The sequence below is a fragment of the Aptenodytes patagonicus genome, chromosome 1, assembly GCF_965638725.1.
Source record: "Aptenodytes patagonicus chromosome 1, bAptPat1.pri.cur, whole genome shotgun sequence".
NCBI classification, from domain to species: domain Eukaryota; kingdom Metazoa; phylum Chordata; class Aves; order Sphenisciformes; family Spheniscidae; genus Aptenodytes; species Aptenodytes patagonicus.
In genome coordinates, this window is record NC_134949.1 from 192706984 (window position 1) to 192720653 (window position 13670).

The following is a 13670-nucleotide window of genomic DNA, read 5'->3' on the forward strand; positions in this document are numbered from 1 at the left end:
TTGGATACAAATCTACAGGAAACCTGGCTCTTTACTTATAATGCCCAGGGAACAATTCATGTTTACAGGCAGAAAAGAGCAGGCTGAAGATCTGCAGGCCAAAGTTAATACAACAAAGACCTTTTAATCTACACAGACAAAACAAAACAGAAGAATGGGGAAAACAGCATGTAATCATTGAGTAGTTGTGTTGGCTCAAGGATTGTTTTCTTCCACACTTCTGTGTTCCTTAAAACGGGGGGTGGGGGTGTGTGTAATATAAGGTGTAAACACATGGCCTTCTCCTTCCTAGTTCTACTTAACTAAAGAAAATTATAAACAGGCTCTCACCCCTTTGCCCATCAGCCTTCCACCTGGCAGAACATCATTACTGGCATAACCACACAAGTCTTAAACAAAGGGAACGACATTTACTAAAACGAGGTCATTCCCCTTACCCCTATATCCCAAATGGTCAAAAAATGCTGTTAAGTTAGTTCTCCTAATAGGATTTGGATGCCAGTATTTCTGGATGAGAAGACTTGTGTTAGGTGAGGTTTAATCCACGAGTGGGAGGGGAGAGGATAAGAGGGTCCCACTCATGACTTCATTTGATGTTGTATTCAGAACATCCCTGAAGTCAAGTTACTAAATTCCTATACATTTTATGGGAAAGGTCAAAATACACAATGAAATCCTTCCCTTTCTTTCCTGACTTGGACCCATAAAGGTTCGATTTTATGCGAATATTGTCAAATGTCAGTCCAAGAGACACTTGAAAGAATAAAGTCAAAGCAAGACCATAACTGAAGAACAATACCCTCAAGATAACTTAAATATGCTATTACAAAGCAAACAGAAATAAGCAGAACATAGTTAAGGTAGACACAAATACACCATTATAAATTGGTTAACATTTTGACTCCCAAGTATCAAGACTTTTCCCAAAATCATGATATTTATATAGAGTACACATATATATATGGTGTATATATACATACACTATATGGCTGTATATACAATATAGTATATGGCTATACATACACTCTACAGCTTTCGGTGCGCTGGGAAGCCATATTCAGAAAAACATTGCAAAGGAATCATGGGGAGATCTGACTGACATCTCTCAGTTAACCTGAAACACCACAGTTGGACACTTGGCTTCTGTATGCCACCCCCTATACATTTTGGCGCACTCAGGTTCAGTTTTGTTACGAAGCTCCTCTCTGACACATCATCCAACATCACAGAATCATAGAATGGTTTGGGTTGGAAGGGACCTTCAAAGATCATCTAGTCCACCCCCCTGCCATGGGCAGGGACACCTTGCACTAGACCAGGTTGCTCAAAGCCCCATCCAACCTGACTTTGAACACTTGTTCATCCACACCATCTCTCTGACTCTGAGCAGAGCAGAAATACACTTCTGCTAGCTGTGCTTCTACAAGCCCCAAAAAGATGTCTCCTCATCATCCATTTATTTTCATTTTTATTCAACACCAAAGGCATAAAGACTTGAAATCCTCTGGGAAAAAAACAAACATCACTAGTGAGATAAAATGGAGCTGGTGGTAGGCTACTCATTCATATACTCTTTTCCCCCACATCCCTGATGAGGCCTTGTTGCCTCAGTTTCCCCATCACTTTCCCCTTGGGTCTGATCACTGGCACCAATCCCAAGCTATCAACAGCACCTGACTCCCCACAGAGTTGTTCAGGGCTTTCTGTACCTTCCTCCCTGTTTGTAAAACACAGCAAAGTAAGCCCAGACTGTCTAAAAGGAATTGGGAGATCTTGAGCTTGAGCTCTTGGTCATACCCAACTGGGAAAGCTCTGGCGCTTCACTGATGGCTACAGCTCACTTAGAAAATCTGATCATTAATTAGGTGAAAAAACTGCCTGTCCATGTTTCATGCTCTTAATCTCCTCAAAACTACATCATGCTAACACAGTATTTGGGAGAGGAGGGGAAAGAAATCTAAGCTGTAACTACAGATGATTGTTCTTCAATGTTGTTCGGTAGCAGCGTTCAGATTTGAGTCCATTTTCCTCATGTTTAGTAAAAGCTAACATTTTGTTCTTAAAAAGGACCCAAAAAAATCCTTCAGTAAACAACTGTCCACACATTAAGTTGGGTGAGAGGAATTTAAATTTCTCACTATGGGTAACGAATTCAACTCAACATTCTTCTGTACGCACTGATCTAGCTCCCAGTTATTCTGTAGCCGTTCAAATTATCTCAATTTTATCAGCAGGACTACTCAGAGTTTCTTCTGCATCTCATTTCCCTGGCTCATATCCTGACAGAAGGAGAAAACTACTTTGGATCTACCTTCTTCTATTTCCTTCCCTTTCTAATTTGTTTTACCTGATTTTCTTTCACCCCCAGCTCTGTTCCCTATTCCTCAGGCATATGAACGAACATTCAAGATACATTTTGGAATAAAGACGGAAGAATTTGATTGTGGTGGCTCCACAGAGCAAAAGCATAGAGATGTCTGGTTTTAAGCCACTCAAGCTGTGACCCTGTTCTAGCCAGAATCCAGGTACGGCAGTCATCTCCTCACCTGCATATCTGGAACTGGTAAGCAGGTTCTTTTTCTGGCAGATAAAACAAGTAATCTCAAGAAAGGATTTTCCCCAGAATGCTGAAAAAACACCTTTAGGATTTTTATTTCCACTTGTCTTCAGTTTACTAAAAAATTGAAGAACATAATTTAGAAACCTGACTAGATAAGAAAGAGGGAGCACACATACAAAAAAGTACCAGTGACAGTGTTCATAAAGCCACCTTCTCACATCAGTCCTCCAATTTCTTTAACACAGTCTCCAAATTCAGTGGTTTTCCTAATATTTCGCATTTAGAATAGCTTCCTCTGCTAAAATGCAGTCGTTCTGCAAACATGAATGTAGTGCTATACAAAAGAACCAGAATTACGCGTTTTCTCCCTTAAACCACACCTGCACAAATACTTGTGCCTATTGAAACACCTGTAATAAGACTACTGCTCAGTCTGATAATAATATATACAGAATGGAAACCTAAATCTGAACATGTACATAACTGATCCCTCTCCACCTCAAAAAAACAGAAAAAAAAAGGATTTTTTAATATGGTTGTCCACCACATGTCTTAAACCAAAAGCTCCAATGAACTATGCAGTCTCTAACTATATTTAATGTCACTACATGTCTTGACATCATAATTCAGAAAAGTAAGCAATATTCTTCACAGGTATTGAAGCAAAGACGTAAGACCTGGAACCTAGTCTGAGTCTTAAAGTATGTGAAGAAGTACACAGTATTTATCACTAATTCTCCACAATAAAGGCAATTCCCTGTATAATTACCTTTTTTCTTCAGAAAAACATGAAATGAGTTGTTTTCTTTCACAAATGCATACAAATTTGGGAAAAGACAAAAACCCCACACCTAGCTAGTAAAGATGATGAGAGGGGCTTGTACAGTAACAGCCAGGACTTGACCTTGCAGCTGCTCGTCACACAGCAATGATAAAACAGAGACTACGAACCCCCATTTCTGATGCAGCTTTTATTTCAGAGGGACAACACACAACACCTACAAAAGTTAATGTACTGGTTTTCTCACAGAAAAAATAGGGAGACCTCTTAAGCAAACAACATCCGGAAAACACGCTGTGACTGTTCAGCTGTCTGACCTCTGTTTTAGGCTGCCCCAGAACCTACATCCAGTGGCAAAGCAAGTAGCTAGATCAGACTTCAGGTAACATATTTGCAATAATTCACCTTGAATGAGGTACATAATGGTGCAATCACCCCCTCCCCTCCTGAAGGAGTACAAAAATGATAAAAGTATACCAGTAAATTTGATCACAAAGAAATGAAAAATATTTAACATCAATAGATGTGCCCTGGAAAATTTTCACAAACAGTCATTTGCCAAGAATATAAAAGTGTATTTCTGGCTCTCACCATCTTGGCTGCAATATATTTATGGTCAGAAGCCAGTTCATTCATTCATTAAAATATTACACCTGTAATGGTTGAAAGGTTTTACTACGCTGTAACATAACATTTGAAAACTGAATTTGAAAAAGCCTTAGTAAAATTTTTACAAACCCTAAAGACAGAATCTGTTAACCCATAAAATTTGTTCAACTAGGAAAACCTAAAAAAACCCTAAAGGTTTGTTTTGGATGGCTCAAGATGAAGGTTTCACTTGAAAAGGCATCCAGTGAAAGACAGCTGCACAGAGCAGATAGATACCTAAATACGTAAGAAAAAAGCTCAGCACTACTTCAGCGCAGGTAGGCAGGTGCTGGGGTACCTATTCTCTGCACACAATTACACGTGGGTATAATTCCCCTCTCCCAGAAGGAAACATAAAAGTAAAATGCTGGCACCAGTCTGCTGGCACAAGGCTAGAGAAAGGTTTACAGTTCAATAGACTGCGGACGCTCTCATTTCCACTATCTCCACTAACACACCACAGATTTCCTCAACCCATCCCCCAGCAGCTTCTCAGTACAGTTACCAGAACCTGCCTCAGCTTTGCCACCTAAGCTCTCCAGTCCATTTCAACTGAAATAAAGCCACTGTTTAAACCACGTAAGTTAAGCAAAGTAATTTTGGCAGAAACAGAAGGGTTCCCATGTTCAGCTGGCAGGTCGGGGTGCGGCAGTAAATGCCCACAGAAGATGAGCGACAAGCTGCTGGGAGGGTGACCAACGGAGAAGAGTGGTAGCCATCACAGCCATGGCAGTCATGGGCATGGAGATGCTGTGCACCCTGTACTTCCTACACATGCTGCAGCCCTGTTCCTCCTCGGGATGCCCATGCAAACCGCCACTTCCAGCGACAGCACGAAAAAGCCGGTGCCTTTGCCTGCACCGCTGTCCCTCAGGCCCAGCATTTTACTTGGAAGATGACTGTCTGCAGTTGGGATCCATACCAGTTAAAGGTCAGCCATTTCATTAGACACTGCTGTCTGGCTCTTAGGTATTTCTCTCCTGTGCATGTGCGAGGGGGGGACGTGTGGGGAGAGCAAGGAAGAGTACTGTGTAAAAGCTGCCTGAAGGCCAATTTGCATCGAAGTTATTTTTCTGAGGCAGCCTATCTGTTTGGAGAAATTACTGCTAGAAATATTCAAGCACTGGACTTTCTTCTGGAGCTTGGTAGCGGCTTCATTTCTGTTGCGTTCATCTGCAACCCAGGAAGCAGAACGGGAGGGAGGAAGCCCAGGGTCCAGGCCGAGGTGGTGCTGCAGCTCTCTGTCTCCCACTGTCATTTCACTCGGTACAAATGGCTGCACGAAGACAAGGAATGGTCTTCCTTAGGCTCAAGGGGAAACATATTTTGATGCATGCATGAATTCAGTCATCTGTACTTAGTTACTCAGTTTGCACATTTTTGATGTTTAAATCAGTTATGTCCCCAAAATACTGACGTTTCTGAAACTGCATTGGACTATGCTCTTTTCCTAGAGATTTATTGTTCCTTAGGTGACACATTATTATCATGACATGTTGGATCAGTCAGTGTTCCTACAGCAGTATATGAATGCTAAGTACTGTCGCTAGTCTTGCTGTCCTTTTACCCACAATACCATTTCCCCTGTCATTTATCTTAAAAAAAATAGCAAAACCTATGCCACAGGGTAGCATAACCTCCTCACCTCTTCAACTGTTTAAACTGGTGACAAAGTGGGCTCTTTCAGTTTCCCTCAAAACAAACATACCTGCTTGTCATTCTCTTGACCAACATCAAGAGACCTTGCAATTTCTCATTGAACTTCTCCTATTAACAAAATTAAAGAGCAGAGAACAGATGCCAGGATGCTGTTCAACTCCCTCTTGCCCAAAAAAGGTCTCTGAAGGTCTGCAGCAAGTTGCAGATCCTACAACTTTCCCACCAGCAGTTCCACTTCTCAACCACCAGCTCGTGTCCCCCCTCCGTAGATCCCAAGCACACCCCAAAAGCATCCAATACATGCTTAACGCATGAGCTGCTGGAACTAACACAGTGGCAACGTCTCTCCGAGCCGCAGCAGATGTTGAAACAGCAGCTGCAGCAGCAGATACCATGTCAGCAACCTTCTGCCAGGGCTCGGAGCATGCTCGGTTTTCTACCTGAATACATGAAGCATAAATGAGTCGCAGAACAAGGTCAAGCAAGCTGAAACACCTCATTAAATTTCGTCGATGCCTGTATGACCAGGTACTTCAGACACTGTAACTGCTTAATGTCACTATTGTATTAAAGGAGGAAAGACACAGGAATATCACGCTGCCTAGAGCACGTAGGTGAATCTGAAATAGTAGGTTTTAATGAGAAAAAAAGTATTTCTGTACACACACATAAATAAAAGAAGGAAATTAAACTAATTCTGGGGAGCAGGCAAAATTACATCTTCACTGGCCACAGATGTGCTGGACTAGGGACTGTGTGGGAAGTTTGCACATACACAGCAGATACAGCATAATACATTCAATAAAAACACCTAACTTGACTATCTCGATTAGTTACATTTGGCACCAGTAAGGGGAGAAAACCAAACCTGGCAGAGAACTCAGTCCTACTACTATTTCTAGCCCTTGTTAATTCGGTTGTCTGGGTGCATAATTATCCTACACACACACAATTTGTGCTGTTAGGCGTACAAACAGTCAGTTATATAGCTCAGCTACTTAATAGTGTTATGTTCAAATCTGATATGCCCCTGAGATGGACATAGGTCACTTAACAATTCTGTAAATTTTAATCTCAGCCTAAAACACTGTTTCACTTCACAGCCAGCAAGAGAATAAAACTCACTAAAGATTACAAACGCAGTAAGATGTCATGAGGTGGGAAACTACAACCCATGACTGCACTGTCAAAACAGACATCATGTGGCGATACTTGTTATCTCCATATTAACCCAAGTTTTATCCAACTACTGGAACATCAAAATAGGATTCAAAATTTGCTGTTGATTCTTTGATTTTGCCATTTTCTGAGAAGAAATTTATTAAATAACCTGACTAGAGCTCATAAAAACTGAAAACATCCAACCTGATTTGTACTTTATTAGTGAGTTGGATCCTGTATTTCCTGGATCCTGGAAATCAATAGAGCATTATCATTAACTCCAATGAACGTAGCGATAGGCATATGGGCCAAACTCTAGAAGGCTGTACTCTCATTATTTTCTCAAACATGCACATCCCAATAAGGCAGCTGAGGAAAGTGGTTTTAGAAATCATGTTTGAGAGGAGTACTTTAGCACTTAAGTATTTCCAAGTAAGCAGAAATACTTATATGCATGTTTTCGAAAAGCCTAGAGATACTGATTTACAAGAACTTAGGCTCCTCAAGTTTCAGTTCTTCTCAACAGGAAAACTTCCAGTAATGTCATCCTGTATAGAAAATGCAATTTGTTACCTTAAAACATTCATAGGGTATTTTAAAGTGTGAATGAAAAAGCCCAAATCAAGACCACTGTGTGAAATATTGAACATCAGATCCTGGCACGCTTTTGCGTACCATGTACCCTAGAGTAGGTACAATAAAATAAATTTTCTACAGAAAGAAATACTTTAACACTTAAAGTATATTTATTCTAGTTCAGATGCCAGAAGAAAAAATGTGTCTGTTTGTTGTATTAAAAAGAATGAACTATGAAATTATAAAACATCATCTCATAACTATCTAGGCTCAAGTGAAATTCCCAGGCCAAATTAAACCTTCAGCTTTATTGTGAAGCTGCCTGAAAAGGAACTCTGCAGGTAATGCTTCAACTTGATTCAAGCAGTCAGCCGTGTGTTTCAGGGTACGAAATTATTTCTCCGCCATAACTTCTGTTGTTTTAGTGACTGCCAGGGGTGCTACGCTGCCAAGCCATACGCACGCGTGCCCCCGTCCCCATCTCTGGTGTCTGCTTGCAGCAGGAGATCTGGCAGCAGGAGAGGCATGCCCAAAGGACAGAGAGGTGGTTAAGGGGAGACTGGGCTTGCAGGTACCGTGAGCCCTCAGCAGCTGACTTCTGAACGATGAGCGACGTCCTTGCCTACCTAATGGCAGAGGAAATTTCTTCATCCCTGAATGTAGCTGTCAGTATCCTGAGCAAAGGAAGAGGGTACACCAACCTGGGAATATGAGGGGACTCTGTACTGACAGAGAGAAGTAAGTGAGGAAGGTGAGTACCCAATATCCTGTCTCCAGTTGCCACCAGATGTTGATGCTCTGGAGGAAAGTGAATAATATACAATAATTAATCATAATCCCAGAAGTCAAATTAAGCACCAAGAAAAAATGCTCTTCCTGACCCAAGAGAAAACCAGCCAAGTTGTGAAGCATGACATTTTATTATAAACTTGTCCAAGGTAGCAACATGTGCTACAATACATGGAAGGCACTACAAATAATCTTGTTTTCTCAACCCAGGGAAGAACGTAGGTGAACAGAGAACAGTCCTTCCCCTTCTCACGCGCTGGAAATGTCCTCCACCGAACCAAGCCAAAGCACATCTTTGAGAAGGAAACCCCATCTCACTTTAAACACTCCCAGCAACAGCAAATCCATTACAATGCTTTATCGCCCTCGTTGCTACTTATTATTTCAAGGTACAACATACCTAACTTCAGCTCCCAGACACTGGATGTCTCAGTAGGGTCAGGTAAGTATCATGTATTTTCCTTACACATACGAACGATATATACAGGCATCATTTCCCCTCTCAGTCTCTTCTAAGCTGAATAAACTCTGTACACCCTGCATTGTGAAGCTTGGTTTCCAAACCCTGGATCACTTTTGTCACTGCGCTCTTAGTAATATTTCACATCCTTCCTCACGTGTGAGCAGCAAAACCAGACACAGAATTCCCGTGATCTTACTAATGCCATGTACTTTCCTATTTCTGTGCAATATTTATATTGCTATACAGCCAAAGACCACACTTCAGTCACAGCATTACAATGAAAACTCCTGTTGAGATGATTCTCCGCACAAATTCTTAAGCCTTCTTTCAAATTACCAGTTTGAAGACAGTCTCCTATCCTGCTGGTGTCACCGCATTCCTGGTTCCTTTGTATCTGGCTGCATGAAAAATGCCTTCTGCTAGACGCTAACCATTTAAAAAAGTGATGTGGAGTACGCCGTACTAGTAACTCATTCCACATGCACACAAAACTGCATGTAATCTGTTGGTAATGAGATATCATCACAAAAACTGCGAATATAATGGTATTAAACAGCCTTACACCAAGACCCAGCCCCCGGGGGACCCCACAAGAAACAGCTGCACTCTCATAGAAGAAAGGCACGCCTAAGTTCCTCTCTAAACTAAGAAAGATTTATGAAGCAACTTTGCCAATGTTTGTGGTATTTATTCCACAGTGACTCCATGGCACAATTGTTTTAAACTCACACTTCACTGCAGAGTTAATAGATATATCAGGGACACAATATAGGGTGAGTCTGCTACAACAGAACAGTTGATGAATAGTTTAGGAATTTGGGAGATGTGGTTTTTTACAATTCAAAATGCTGGGAAGCAATTTGCTCTAGTTCTACTGTAAATTGGTCTTTAAGAATTGTTAAGTCATTTTGAAAGATTCAGAACGAGTAAGCCCTGGCTTGTCATTTATTTCAGAGGCTCCATTTTGAAGTTTTCAATTTTTCAGCCAGGAAAACAACAATGAATAATGTGAGTAAGGAAAGGCATTCATACAATTAACCAAAGACTTTTAGGTTTGATTCTCTATTTAAAAGAATTCAGAAACAACTGGGTGCCAGTTAGCCAGCTGGGTAACCTATTAATTAATATTATGATTCGGCAGCATATTTCCATGTACATAAATATATACACAGTATTGATGAAGCTTGTAGCACCGCCTATTAGGCCATTGCTGAACCCTTCCAGTGCAAGAAGCTGCTTCCAGCTGCTTGTAACTTGGCCAGACTTTGACTGTTTGGGTTGAAATTTTCCAAGCTGAATGTCTGCCTCAGGCTAAATTTTGTTCCATGTGTTGTAGAGGTTGCCTCTGAAGGAGGGGTGCAGAAAGAGGTAGACTGTGATTAGAACTCAGCCAAAATACTTCAGCTGTTTTCAGAACAAGATCAGGGAAAATGCTGTCTTTCAATGTTAATAGAAATCTCTGGCAAACACGGAAGGTTATAGTGCCCTTCCAGCTCTTGGTGACAGATTTGAAATCTGACATGAGGGCTGGAGCGCTCTATCGGAGGTGTCCTTTGTGCTGCCCCCATGAAAAATCCACCTGCATTTGGTCAAACGTCCAAGATGAACTGCACTTTGTGCATTTTCAGTAGGCATTTGCTAGGCCACGTCCACATTCTTCTCAACTCCTCATGCCAATCAGACGACATAGGCCATCCCCACAGCAATAAGCAACTTCTCCCCCAGCGCCCGTGCAGGGCAGGGCTGCAGCTCAAATAACCGTGCTCCAAGCCAGGGAACAGCAGCAGACTCCAGGCTTCCTATGTAGGGGCTGGTGGAGGCCATGACGGCACCAGGTACGTGGGACATGAGCAGGAGTCCTGCTTCTCCTTGCCCTTTCCCTGCTCCATCCTACGGGTCTTCGCAGCAACACAGACCACAGCCATGGCCTACCACCACCAGTTATCCTCAACAGAGAGTTCCAACAGCAGAGTCCCAGGCATTACATTAGGAATCCGGCCGACGAAGGATGGCAACACGAGTACGCTACCCTAGGCTGCCTATCTGCTTTTCGGCTCTCTTCCTAAGGGAAAGAAAACCTAGGAAATTACACACAAAAAGCAGTATTAAAAATGTGATTAACATGGCAGAATTTAGGAATTATTAGAACTAAGTGGCCTACGGTTATTAAAACCGTCTCCTAGTGCTTATATGCATGGAGGTCAATCTCTAATTGCAACTGACCTGGTCACATTTTTTTCCCCATAGAAGCTTTGCTATAATTAACACACAAATTCCTCTTTTTGCCCTTGTTCTCTAGAGCATCACTACACACTTTCAAACCACAGAGGGAATTATTTCTTTTCTCCTAGGTTCTTTTATGGTTCTCATCACTACTGTAATCCGTAAGATAAAGGGTACTGTTATCCATGTTCTTTTAAAGATGGGAAACTAAGATATGAAAAGATTAGAGCAAAAAGCTACGGACACTGAGCGAGCAATTCTGACACTCAAAACTTGTATTTCTAACATGCTTAGACCTACAAAACATCTTCTGTATGTCGAGAGCGAACAGCCGTTGACTTTTGTCCCAGATGGACAAGCCCAGCATAACTGCACAGCAGATCCCAGGGACTCAGGCCAGGCACCCAGAAAAACCAACTCTCCATGTGCGAAAACCTTTACATTTACATGGAAATCCTACGGGAAAGGCAGGGGCTGCAAAATCCAATTCTCCAGCCGTCTCAGGCGTGAAACTGCCTCTCCCTCTGCATATAATCATCTACCTCATTCACGTCACCTCTTCTCACTGCTGCCCAGCCGGGGAGCTGCTCCGCCTTGACAGATGCACCTCTGGTTCATCACCCAAGCTGGCCAGGAAGGATGATGGCGGATCACGTCACAACAGACACCATCATCACACACAGGTCCAGCGCGGCCAGATGAGCCTGGCATTTTTACAACTCCTGAGCACTTTGCTTTGCAAACTTACCGATGGGGTAGGCCTGGGCGGGGCAGAGAGGTAGTAAATGTATAGAATACAGAGTATATAGAATGTATATATAGTATATATACATTCACTGGGTGGCAGGCATGTTTTGCGGGATCCAGATACATGCACATACAGACAAAACCTCTTAAATACTGTGCTTGTTCCCTGTCTCAGAAGCAGCAATTGAACAGACACGGTAAAAAAAAAAAAAAAAAATCCCACAGAGCAAAGGTAACACATCCTGACTTCATTTTAACACCAGCTTCTTGTCCGCAGCACTGAGGCATTCAAACTGTCCTGGCACTCGACGGTCTGAGCTGTGCGGATACGCGGTGCCCCACGTCACTTCTGTAGGTGGGTGCCCCAATGCGAGGCAGCACGGACTGTGCAAGAGTCTCCAGAGAGTCTCTGCTGCACTAATTAATGCGTGAAGAGCAATGCCTGCAGAGGCCAAGCCTTTGAACTCTTCCCCAATGTAACAAACTTGGGGGGGGGGCGGTTTGGACTAACAGCTGTAAATGCATCCATGTGCGTAAGCAGCTAAGTTTTAAAGTTCAGAGGAACATAAAAAGCCAGTATTTTTCATGGATTTCTACTTAGCATCTAAGCAATTTCAAAATTCGCTTAAAAGATGTTTCTGGAGAAGAGGCCATCGACCAAGTTTCAACCCAGTGCATATTTTTATAACCAAGCTGTAAACTACATAAAAACTACACTTATAATGGAAATGCTGACAAATGCATAACTACTGCAGTTAGCTATGACAGTCTGACCACAAGTCCTCCTTCAGGAAAAAGCAACATTTACTACCCCCCTCCTTTTTAAGGCTGCTCGATAGCAAGCTGGGGCAGGGTGGGGGGGTGCGGTATGTACGGGTACCTGTATCTTATCCTTTTATTATGAATTTAAGCAACTCTTGTTCCACTTATTTCCCACGTGTTGAATGAGGCACCCCGTTTTCGCCATAAACAACCAGAGGGCCTCCTAAATCCATGACTCACTCCGCAGGCTTCTCCTCCACCCTTGTGCGCGACTATAGCAAAAAGGTTGCCAGCTGTAGTCGGTGAATTAACATTATTTTTTTCGCGGCACCGTCGGGAAATAAGTCACACTGCGCTGGCGGGGGGTAGGAATACAAACCCGGTATGACTTTTATTCGGTGGCGGGGGGAAGCAGCTGAGGGGCTTCTCCGGTTCATCAGCCCCGGCCACCCGGAGGCACGGGAGGGTCAAACACCCCCGCGCGGCAGCGCGGCCCGTCCGGGCCCGACGTGTCGGGGTCGCCCGTGTTGCGACCGTGTCGTGTCCCCCCCGCCCCGGGGCGGCGCCGGCCCTTGGCCCCGGCCCCCTCCCCCGCCGCCTCAGGCGCGCACGCACGCGCCGCGGCCTCCCCGCGCAGGGGCGCGCGGCCGCCAACCGTCCCGCGCGCGCGTGCGCCCCCGCCCCGGCAGCGCGGAGCCGCCGCTGCCCCACGACGGCGGGGAGAGGCAGCCGCCGGGGAGAGGCAGCCGGCAGGGAGGGCAGGGGTGGGAGGAGGAGGCGGCGGCGAAGTCGGCACGCAGGACCCCGCGGCACACGCGCTGCTTGAACTCCTCAGAAAGTTGGCAGGGGCGTCCGGCGGGACGGAGCGCCGCTGGCCGCGGCCCGAGGGCGCGCACCGCCGCCCGCGCGCAGGGGGCCCGCTGCCGCCTCCCCAGCCCCTTCGCACCCCCCCTCGCACCTCCCGTCTCCCACAGCCGCGGCGGGGCGGGAACAGCCCGGCACGGGGTGCTGCCGGCGGCGGGGCTCGAACCCGTGGCCCGCGGGGGCTCAGCCCCCGCGGGGGAGGGGGGAGAGCCTCCCCGTCCCCCTGAGCGCGGGGCTCGCCGCAACCTGTGGCGCGCGGGCGGGTGGCACTCACCGAGCGGCGGCGGCGGCGGCGGCTCCCTCGCCGAGCGGCTCCCCGCAGAGCGCTCTCCTCTCCCGGGGGCGGGGGAGGAGGAGCGGGCGAAGGCAGGAGGTGGGGAAGGGCGGGGGAGGAGAGCGCGGACTGAGCCCTCCCGGCTCCCGTCGCCACGCTCCCT

The 13670-nt window shown here is 44.9% G+C and overlaps 1 protein-coding gene across 1 annotated transcript in view; it reads right to left on the reverse strand.

The window, feature by feature from the left end:
- ELF1 (E74 like ETS transcription factor 1) overlaps nt 1-13557 on the reverse strand; it is a 92566-nt gene extending 79009 nt beyond the window's left edge. Inside the window, exon 1 of the mRNA XM_076363242.1 lies at nt 13508-13557. The gene's annotated coding sequence lies outside the window, so the exon portion shown is untranslated. The remainder of the gene's footprint in view (nt 1-13507) is intronic.
- Nucleotides 13558-13670: the final 113 nt, after the last annotated feature.